Raw genomic sequence first — 11,291 nt, 5'->3', positions numbered from 1 at the left:
CTGAGCTCCCTCTCGCCTAAGCGAGACCTTTCTGCCCGAGCGAGGAGTTGGGCGAGAGTGCGTATTGGTTCTGTTTTCTCCTCTGTCCTTGTATGTTTGCCACATGTTTGGGTGAATTAATATGTTAAAAGCATGGAATGAGTGATGTGCATGTATGGAATTGGTTCATGGATTTAATATGATGAGTTTGGTATGGTTTTTGGTATGGAATATGAATGAAGGTTGGTTATAAAGTTTGGCATGAGATTGGTATGCATGATAAGTACCTACTTGGTCGATGAAACATGATTTGTATGTGGTTAGGACGTAATTCCATGATAGTTTCATAGTGGTGCCTCATTGGTTAGGGCGTAATTCCATGAGTCTCTAGGTAAGACCTCATGGTGGTGCCTCAGTTGGTCGGGACGTAATTTCATAACCCCTGTTAGTGGGAGTTCATGGTGGTACCCCATCTATATAATAATTTAGTAAGGATTTAAGGTAAGGATTGCATCCTGACACTCTAAAGAGTTAGATAGTCTCACATAAAGTGTACTGACTCTAGTGGTGAGAGTAGCAAGAGACCTGGAACCGATTAAGGGCTAACCTTGTGTATGAGGATAAGACACTAGAACAATTAGCTTAGTAGAGCAGTAAAAGCCACCACAAGTGCAAGCATTTGTTGAATCCAACTAATTATATGTATCCGGATGAGTCGTGTCTGAGTCTTAGTGTATTGTGTGCAAGTCGTAACATGATTGGTTGACATATGCATCTTGAACTATGAAATTGTATGTAATTGTGAGATAAATGGTTTTCTACTCTAGCTTACCCTTTGCTTGTTTGATTGTTATGTGTGTGGACTTCTCTTTTTGCGATGATCATCAATTTATTGATGTGAGCATATGCGAGAAATCCTCATGGTCAACATGGGAATGGCGACTTCGCTGCATAGCCTGCTTGAGCGGGAATCCTTTTACTTGGGTTTTCTTTTAGGGTTATGACCTATGTATTGTCTTGCCTTTGGGGCTTATTTTGAATCACTGTTGATCCTTTACTACTTTTTGTTACTGGCATCGTGGTGTGCCTTAGTTTTTTTCTTATTTTCTTCTGAACAATTGTAAGGAGTAACGTCTATACTCTAGGACCATGCTACTATATATTTCTGTCTAACGCTTCCTTTAATTAGGGTTATTAATTAAATGAAGTATTACAAAATAATCTAACACAAATTATATTTTTTATGATGATTTAATATAATCAACATAATTAAACCGGTATTAAATTTATTTTTTGTTATTCCACGTGTTAATCAATTACTTGCGTTTTTCATTTATTTCAGTAAATAACTTAAAACATTGCTAATTGATGATTAAATATGTCAATTGATTACTTTATGATTACTTTATGAGACGGGTTAAAAACGTGATTCTTTTGTTCTTTGTTGCAATCGGTTAACAAAGTAAATGATTGATTTTCATGTTCTAAATTATATAAAGAGTAGTTTAAATCTATTACTTAAATTATTAACAAATATTTTTATCACTAAAACCAGTTTTTTTTGTGTATTTTTATTTATTGAATATAAAAAAAATGAGAAGTTGTAATATAATTTTAATTAATAGTTTTAAATATATGGTGTGCTTAATTTAAACTAGTTTCATTTTTTTATTTTAACATCATTTAAAAACTAATTTAATATAATTAAATTTATTAAATATGATTTTTTTTTATTTTTTTTCTGTCTAGCAAGAATCATGCATTTGTTAGAACAAATAAAATTGACAAATATATAATTATGTCAAGTAAATTATTTTAGATGTATCAAGGTGAAATTTAAGTAAAAATTAATGTCTCGTATTTTTATAGTTTACATTGTAATATTCCATATTTATGAAATAATAATTTTTCAACACAATAGTTTAAATCATATTATACTTTATTTACATATTTTGAATATGAGTCAATAATATAAGACATGAAAAATATAAGACGTGAAAGATTTTGTTTGAAATGTTATGTTTGATATATTATCGAAACAAAGTAGTTTGAAACATTTTGTGTGACAAACGTTGAAGGACAAATATACTCAGTTTTTTTTTTTTTTATCTGATGCTCTTTTATCTAACAAATTCTACAAGATAAAGAAAACTCAAAGTTCATTTTCCCTTTGAAGAACTTGGTAGTAAGACAAATTAGATTGGAGTAAATGATGCTTGCTTTGAGGATTCATAACGTGGTTAGAGGAACTGCATTGGTGAAATGAAACTTGCATGAAAAAATGTTAAAAATAAATAATCATATGAATGAAGTAGGTTTAATTTGTCCAAGTAATTGAATGATAAATTACATCATAATTCATACAAATTAAATTAGTATAAAGTCTTAACAAATTAAATGGCGAGACTATAAAGATTTATGTTCCTTTTCTCAAAAAGATTCATTCACACAAACATAAACAAATTCAAAAGATACTTTTATCCTTATTAGTTGTTATCGATGATATGACGAATTTAATGCCAATGATATGCTTGACTGAGATTCTTTTCTGTTCCTGTAGAGAACAAACAAGATAAGTTAGGCACAAGCGTCACCTTATCCATGTAGTCCGCTATCTTCTCAGTTGGCCTCTTCCCGGTTGGTACATGTCTGCTTGGACCCAGGAGGGGTTACTTGCAGAAGGGACTCTGAAGCTCAAGTGAGTCAAAGCTCTCAAAAAGTCAAATCAGGTGATTAATGGAGTAATGAATGCGTACCTTTAATTACTGGGGTCCACGTGTATTTATAGAGTATTAATTATGTCTGGTTAAGCCATGGGTCGGGCCCTAGTTTGGGCTGTAAGTGGGCCTGGGCCCTAGTCCAGGCCTTTAGGTGGACTCATTGAATACTACAGGGGCTTTGATTTTGCTAAGTATATTGAGGTAGTCGACCTAAACCGACTACTTTCCTTGGCGGTTTGTGTTGCTCATGTGCTGTTTAGGCAGATTGTTCCTCTAGATGTCTAGGTTACCGATTTTGGCCGGTTAGGCTTAGATCAGCCCAGCCTAGGCCGATTACTTGAATGCTTTTGTATGTAGGTATGGTGATCGTTTTGTCATTATTTTGTTAAGTTGGCTTGGTGTGGTACACCAGTCCCCCAGCCTTGATCGACATAGGTGTCGGTCAAGGGTGATATGTGTTGATATGCTAGCGGGACCAGCTAGATGTGATACACTAGTCCCCCAGCCTTTAAGTGTGATGAACAGTGTTAAGGCTAAAGGCGAGGAAGGGTTGATGGCAGGTGAAGGGATGTCAGAGGTCAAATCAAAAGGAGTTTTGCGCCGTCGTTTTTAACACTCATGCCTTTTGGAATGATTGTGTCGATTGGTATGGGTTGCAGTTTTGGCGGGAAGGGGTTCTACCGTTTGGGATTCTGGCCTATAAATGTGGATTTTACAACGAGTAAGGGTTTGTTGGTTCATTCGCGAGAATTTTCAGTCAGAGATCTTGTGTGCGTTTTCCTGTCCGACTTGTTCCTAATTTCAACCGTCATCTTTCCAGAAAAATGAAAAGGTATGTGTAGTAGTGATAGCGTGTCGTTGTCTACGTCTAATAGTGAAAGTATAGAGTCGGGGAGGAGTAGAGGTAGACATGTTGAAGAGGAGAGCACCAGCTCCGGGGGTATGGTAGGCGAAATCCCTATGGAGATAGTGAGGGAGGTTCGAGAAGACCCTCCGGAGGAGTTAGCGGAGAGTAATTGGTCGGCCAAGGGCGACTACGGGTGGGTGGCTGTCAACGTCCGTAATCAATCATCCTTATTTCGGTGGTCTCGTCTGTTGAACTCCTGGCTAAATTGTACACCTGTTATCACGAAAGGTGTAAGCGGGGGTATTGTTTCCTTGGAACGGGTTAGCGCCATCGACCGCGTATGCCACAGGCAAGAGGGGGCAACCGAAAAGTTCTTCTACATGTACATGTGCCACTTCTCTCAGCTACATGTGCGGTTGCCGCTGGACGACTTCATCATGGGTGTGTTGCGTGCGTTGAACGTTGCACCTACACAACTACATCCAAACAGTTGGGCTTATATGCAAGCCTTCCGTGTTTTGTGCCAATCCCTGTATCTGCAGCCTTCTCCTTATGCATTTCTATACTTTTATGAAACTAGGCCCCGCCAACCGACTACTTGGCTGTCTCTGATAAGTCGTCCCAGCATCAGCAAATTGGACGCATTTTCTCAGTCCTTCAAGCATTTTAAGGACAGATACTTTAAGGTTGTGGTGAAGGAAGAGGGTAAGTCCCATTTCTTGAACGCAGATGGGAGTACGAAGTTCCCGTTTAGTTGGACGAGAACCCCCTCTCGGTATAAGGATATGGGCACCGACGAGTTGTCGGCGGGGGATAAGGAGGTGGTGGAGACTTTGATGAAGTTTACTGATAAGTTGGCCACTAAGGGCCTAGTTAGAATTTATAATTCGGTGCACCCGATTATTGATATTGAAGGTATCTGTTTATTACTTAAACTGTGTTAATGATTCTAAGTTGTTTTAACCGAGGTTTGATATGTTATTGTAGGGCACATGGCACAATCGGGGAAGAAGAATTTGGCGCTCTTTCAGACGTTGAGGAAAGAAATGGCTGCTAAGGCCAAGGCAGCCGGGAAGACTGATGTTCCCAACCTGCAGGAATCGTTGGTCGAGGTACATGTGCATGGCGGGACCAAGAGGAAGGTTGAGTTGCCGCCTCGACCCGGCAAGGGGAAGGATGTGAAGATGGAGAGGGCGGCATTACTCGGGGCGGGGCCGGTTAGTGGGGCGGGATCGGTCAGCGGGGTGAAGGGACCTGAGTCCGACTTGATTGAGTTGCCAGAGATATTTGTCAGAAAAGATATTTCGATCAACCTCCCAGATACCATCATCAACTCCATCGACGGTATGGAGGCGGATCATATTGTGAGGACGATGGTCGAGTTTGGAAGTAAGGCGTTGATATTGAGCTGTCGTGTTGGGTCTCTATATCGACGGGAAGTAAAGGAGGGAGGTAGGGAAAAAGTATAGGAGTTACAGGGAAAGGTCGACAAGTTCGAGGAGGAGAGAGCCGCATGGAAGAAGGAAAGGGAGGGTTGGAAATAAGAGAGAAAAAGGTTGGGAACCTGGAAGGTCCGTTGTTTGGAATCAGAAGGAAAATTGAATAGGAAGATAGAAGATTTGGAGGCAGATTATGATGAGTTGAAAGACAAGTATGATGGTGTTGTAGGTGAGCTTGATGACTTGAAGAATTGCATCATACAAGAGTATATCAACGACTTTGAGAAGGGATTGCAGCAAACAACCTTTTTTCACCAAGATGTTGATGTCGCTGACCCAAAATTTGATGTGAACAAGGATGTTGTTGACGGGAAGCTTATCAAGGAGGATGTGACCACTTCGGACGAGGAGGCGGAGAAGGAGGCGGCCGAAGAAGAGAAGGAGGCGGATGATGTCGTGGAGGTGGCCCATGATTCAGCAGAATAGGATCTCGATTTTTTAATGATTTAACAGTATTATTGAACCTACGTCTGTAATAACTGGTACATTATGTTCATTGCACTGGCACATTTCTTTGCGTTTATGGTTAATGTGATTAATGTTTTGTTTGTTATTGTGTATGTCGGGTGTTTGATGATTTGTAGTGTATGTTATGTTTGGCGCAATCGATTGTATGTTAAGGGTGTTCGACCCAGGCCGCTTACTTGTGGCAAGGGTGGAGAATTTAAACAAATTAACCACGAGTTAAGGGTGTTCGACCCAGGCCGCTTACTTGTGATAAGGGTGGGGAACTTAAACAAATTAACCACGAGTTAAGGGTGTTCGACCCATGTCGCTTACTTGTGGTAAGGGTGGGGAATTTAAACAAATTAACCACGAGTTAAGGGTGTTAGACCCAGGCCGCTTACTTGTGGTAAGGGTGGGGAACTTAAACAAATTAAGCACGAGTTAAGGGTGTTCGACCCAGACCGTTTACTTGTGGTAAGGGTGGGGAACTTAAACAAATTAACCACGAGTTAAGGGTGTTCGACCCAGGCCGCTTACTTGTGGTAAGGGTAAGGAACTTAAACAAATTAACCACGAGTTAAGGGTGTTCGACCCAGGCCGCTTACTTGTGGTAAGGGTGGGGAACTTAAACAAATTAACCATGAGTTAAGGGTGTTCGACCCAGGCCGCTTACTTGTGGTAAGGGTGGGGAACTTAAACAAATTAAACACGAGTTAAGAGTGTTCGATCCAGGCCGCTTACTTGTGGTAAGGGTGGGGAACTTAAACAAATTAACTATGAGTTAAGGGTGTTCGACCCAGGCCGCTTACTTGTGGTAAGGGTGGAGAACTTAAACAAAGTAATAAGAAGTTAAATAAAGAGTAGTCGTAAAGTTGGGAACCCTTTGTATTATTCATTGAATCTGGGGTGCCTCGTTAAAACCTCCCTGACCAAAACCCTCTATAGGGAAAAAAGACCAGGTGAGGAAAAAGAGTACATCAAGGGTCACAAGTGTTTTTATGTAATACAATACATGCTTAACTGAAGTAAAACTTAAGGTGGGACACATTCCACGTATTGGGTATTTCCTCCCCAGATAAATGCTCCAGGCGATATGCTCCTCCTCCTCCTGCGTCCTCACGTATGCGGTATGCGCCGTCCCAATTGGTGGAGAACTTGCCATCCTTCTTTCTTGCACTGCTGGTCATCCTCCATACTAAGTCTCTGCTTACGAATAATCGTGGACATAGGTTTGCGTTATACTTTCTGGCAGCTCTTTGTTTGGTGGCTAAGTTGCGTATCTGAACTTTTTCTCTGAGTTCGGGTAGGAGGTCTAGATGAGTGGCCATGTTTTGATGGTTACGGGTTTGGTCGTATAGTTCTCGGCGTAGGGATGGTTCGCCAATTTCGACTGGTATCATGGCGTCTGCACCGTAAACTAGGCTGAATGGGGATTCGTTTGTTGATGACTGAGGGGTGCACTGGTAAGCCCATAACACTTCTACTAGTTCTTTGGGCCATCGGTTGTTGGCATTATTTAATCTCTTGCGGAGTTCTACTAGGATCACTTTGTTGGCCGCTTCTACTTGTCCATTTGTTTGTGGGTGCTCTACAAAACTTGTGATGTGTTTGATGCCTAGACCAGTGTAGAACTTGGCTAGCTCCTTATCTATAAATTGTCAGTCATTTCGGTGATGATAGTATGTGGAACACCATATTTACATATAATATCTTCCCAAACGAACTGCTGAACTTGCTGGGCCGTGATAGTGGTCAGCAGCTTGACTTCTATCCATTTGGTGAAATAGTCAACAGTTACAATTAGGAATTTCACCTGCCCCTTGCCGGGGGAGAAGGGGCCGAGGATATCCATTCCCCATTTAGTAAAGCGCCATGGGGCTAGTATGGAATGAAGTTGTTCTTGTTTCTGGTGGATGAGGTTGCCATGTTTATGGCATGGTTTGCACTTTTTGACGTAGTTCTGGAAGTCTGCTTCTATAGTCGGCCAGAAGTAACCGGCTCGAAGGACTCTAGTGGCCATAGTGCGTACGCTGGAATGGTAGCCGCAAATGCCTTCATGTAACTCCTTAATGATATACTGCACTTGTTATGCAGTGACTCATTTAAGAAGTGATTGGCCGTATCCGCGTTTGTAGAGGTCATCGCCTATCATGGTATACCTGGCAGCTTTAGCCAACCAAGTTTTGTCAGCATCTTGGGGTGGGTTGCCAGTTTGAAGGTATTGGATATAGGGGGTGGTCCAATTGTGGGTGTGGGGAGGGGTGGTATTGTCGACTGGGGAGTGGGTTAGGTTGTGGCAGGTATTTGTGATGGAGGGTGTAGATAATGTTTGCTGTAATAGGGATCGGTGGCGGCTTTTTAATTTGGTGCTGGTTAATTTGGAGAGGATGTCGGCTCTGATGTTGTCGGTCCTAGGGATGTGTTCGATGTGGACTCGTTCAAAGGCGGATTGAATGACTGCGCGAACCAAATGGTAATATTGTAGAAGGATGGGGTCTTTAATATGGAATTCGTCATTTAGGTGTCCTACAGTAAGCTTGGAGTGGGTTTGCACGTTAACGTTTTGACACCAACTTCGTGGGCAAGGGAAAGGCCGGCGAGGATGGCTTCGTATTCGGCTTGGTTGTTGGATGTTTTGAAGGCAAAATGGAGGGATTTTTCAATGAGGATATCGTTAGGCCCTTCTAACACGATGCCAACACCGGCACCTTTCGGATTTGTGGAACCATCTACATGAAGTGTCCACTGGTCCTTTGTGGGTGTTTGCTGGAGGTCATTAACAAAATCTAGGAGGCACTGGGCTTTGATGGGGCCATGGGGTTCGTAACGAATGTTGAATTTCAACAGCTCGACGGCCTAGGATGACATTCGTCCTGTTAGGTCTGGTTTTTGCAATAGTTTTTGGATTGGGTAGTCAATTTTGACGGTGATGCTGTGATTTTGGAAGTATGGGCGTAGGCGGCGAGCTATGTGGACCAAGGACAGGGCTAGCTTCTCCACCATTTGATATCTGGTTTCAGGATCTTGCAGCGTCCTGCTAACGAAGTAGACAGGATGTTGCGTGCCCTCTATATCTTGGACAAGCGCGGCACTGGCGGTATGGTCGATGGCAATGATGTACACTGGCAGGGGTTGGCGAGTGTCCGGCTTGTGGATGATAGGTGGTGAGGTGAGAGTGGTTTTTAGTTTCTGAAATATTTGTTCATAGTCGTCTGTCCACGTGAACCGGGCGAATTTCTTGAGGAGTTGGACTATGGGTTGGGTTTGTTAAGCCAGTTTGGGTAGGAAGTGGGAAATGGCTGTAAGGTGGCCTATGAGGCGTTAGACTTCTTTGATGGTAGTGGGACTGCGCATTTCGATAATTGCCTTGCACTTTTCGGGATTGGCTTCTATACCACGCTGAGTTAACATAAATCCGAGAAATTTACCGCGGTTGACGCCGAACACACACTTGTCAGGGTTGAGGCGAAGGTTGTATTGGCGTAACGCGGAGAAGACCGCTGAGAGGTCTTGGGCATGCTGGTGGTGACTTGGAGACTTGACAACCATGTCGTCAACGTATACTTCGACACATTGTCTCATTAGATGGCTGAAAACTTTGTCCATCAGCCGCTGGTAGGTTGCTCCAACGTTCTTAAAACCAAAGGGCATAACTTTGTAAAAGTAGTTGGCGTCATCCGTGATAATGGCGGTCTTGTTCATATCAGATGCGGCCATATGGATTTGGTTGTATCCGGAATATGCATCCAAAAATCTAAGTACTTTATTCCCTATCGCGCCGTCAACTAGTCGGTCGATATTGGGTAAGGGGTAGGCATCTCGAGGACAGGCCTTGTTTATATATGTGTAGTCTACGCACATCCGCCATTTACCATTGGCTTTCTTCTACTTCATCAACAACCTAATTAATTGAATTATGTAAATTATGTAAATTTATGTCTCTTCGTAATTAACTAAATTCTGTTTTACGATTATCAGATTATCAGGAGGATTTATCCTTTTGTTATCCCTTACAAAATCGCCATTAAACTTTCAATCAACTTTAAACCAAAATTCAAAAATCAGGATTCAAATTGAAAGGAATGCAATCTTGACAAGTTTTGGTTAAAAAATATGAGTGTTGCAACTATGTACACACACTCGTAAAAGGAGAAGAAAAGCAAGAAAAGAACAACATGTTACAACAATGGTGATAAAACCATAATCTTTGAATATCTTGTAAGAAAAAAATGCATTTGCTATCAAACACACATACAAACATAAGGGTAAGATAACATAAAAACCAACCAACAACAATTTTAAAACACATCAAATACTCATGCATCATTCCTTCTACAATGAAAATCAACTAATTCAAGCACACAGTATAACACTCACTTATACTAAACCAAACACCAGTTGATAAAGCTACCTGCCTAAAGGGACTCAGTCGTCCTCCAAGCAAAGCAATATAAGAAACTTTGTAAACATAACAAGGCCTTGGCTTATAAAACTACTTGCCTAGAGGGATTTAGCCATCCCTTAATCTAAACACTTTATAGCTTAAGCATCGACACATCAAACAATAGTTCATAGAGTTACCTGTCTAGTAGGATTCAATCATCCTCTGAACTAACCACACTAAGAACCTAAGCATTCACACATCAAACACACTCAAACAAATTCATAGAGCTATCTGCCCAAAGAGATTTAGTCGTCTTCTAAACTAACCATTTTAAGAACTCTCCACTCAACCGAGCTACCTATTAAGGGGATTGATAACGTTGTCATTGACACGATCAAATTGATACTACTTATCTATAACAACTTTATTCTTGTTAAGAAAGTAGTCAACAAAATAGAAATGGTGAAGTAATCCAAAGTCGTCTCCCAACAAACACAGAAATGATTTCTAACAAATTAGTTCTTATAAAAACTATACAAAAAGGGTTAGTCAAATAATAAAAGTAATTGAATATTGATTTAATAAATATATGAATTACATTAAATATAACGATTAATTGTTAAAACTTGGATTTGAATTTTTAGACAAATGTGATAAGAGTAATTGTTTGGTTCTTGAATATTTGAATTGACCTTTCATCTTCTTAATTTTCATTTTTCATCTTTACTTTCATTTTTAATTTGATTCACTTTCTATTTTACATTTTTCAATTCTAAACCTCAAATTTAATTTGTACAAGAAGAATATTAAAGATCGAACATAACTAATATATATCCTTTTAATAATCAATTTTTGGTTGTGTTCTATATTAGAAATTTTTTTAGAGAAAATTTAATTCTTTTATTTCAAGAGCAAAATTGAATATCAATGATGTAGCTTGTTCACTACAAAAAAAAAGCTAAATTGCGGAGGTTTTAATTTTGTTTAGCGGGGGTTTTTACCCTCCACAAAATAATTTGCAGGGGTTTTTCAAACCTCCACAGTTAGGTTCCCCACAAGTTTTTTGTGGAGGTTTTCTATAACCCCTGGTACCAGGTTTATATTGTGGAAGTTTTTTAATGGAGGGTTATAACCTCTCCTATTCATGACTATTATTTTGTGGAGGTTTAAAACCTCCTCTATTTCCATAAACCTATTTGATTCCAAAATTTCTATTTTTCATTTTTTACCCTCCTCAATTTGAGGATTATACTGTAAATTTTTTTTAACATGTTCCGTTTGTATTATTTAATTTGTGAATTTATTACTGTATTTTTCTTGCATTATTCAAATCTCATAAAAAAACAATATTTTGTTTGTAATTAGAAAACAACATGAACTTTTTGAAATTTAAATGATATAAGAACTTGGATCCC

Source organism: Vigna unguiculata, chromosome 1 (assembly GCF_037176805.1).
Source record: "Vigna unguiculata cultivar grain cowpea cultivar isolate G323 ecotype 2 chromosome 1, ASM3717680v1, whole genome shotgun sequence".
Classification (NCBI taxonomy): Eukaryota; Viridiplantae; Streptophyta; class Magnoliopsida; order Fabales; family Fabaceae; genus Vigna; species Vigna unguiculata.
This window is presented reverse-complemented; position numbering follows the sequence as displayed.